Below are 439 nucleotides of genomic sequence, written 5' to 3'. Positions count from 1 at the left end.
GCCGCCCCCGCGCCCCCCGCGCACACCATGGACGACGCGCGCCTGGGCCTCCGCCCTGGCGGTCGCCCTGACGGCGGCGCTGGTCGCGGCCAGCCCGCCGGAGCAGCACACGGTGAGTACCTGCGAGGGCTCTGGTGATGGTGGTGATCCGCAGGGGTTCTGGTGATGGTGGGTGACCTACATGAGTTCGGGGTCGTGATGCACCAAGAAAAATGGACCATGGTTCCTAATACATTTTATACTAATCGCCACGAGTCATGATCGGTCACGATTTATCTTTAGTAATGTACATACGCTTCTAAGCTTCAATTTGTTGAAAATGCTCGCGAACGTGGTATGCGACGTGTGGCAAGTCCCGAGCCATACTAGTTTTCAACGGTATGTCCTCCTTTTCAAGTCTTGCGAGTATTTCAAGAACAAGGCCGGGGCGGGCCGGGGC

Source organism: Frankliniella occidentalis, unplaced genomic scaffold (assembly GCF_000697945.3).
Source record: "Frankliniella occidentalis isolate FOCC.00 unplaced genomic scaffold, Focc_3.1 Scaffold531, whole genome shotgun sequence".
In the NCBI taxonomy this organism is placed as follows: domain Eukaryota; kingdom Metazoa; phylum Arthropoda; class Insecta; order Thysanoptera; family Thripidae; genus Frankliniella; species Frankliniella occidentalis.
Note: the sequence above shows the minus strand (reverse complement) of the source record.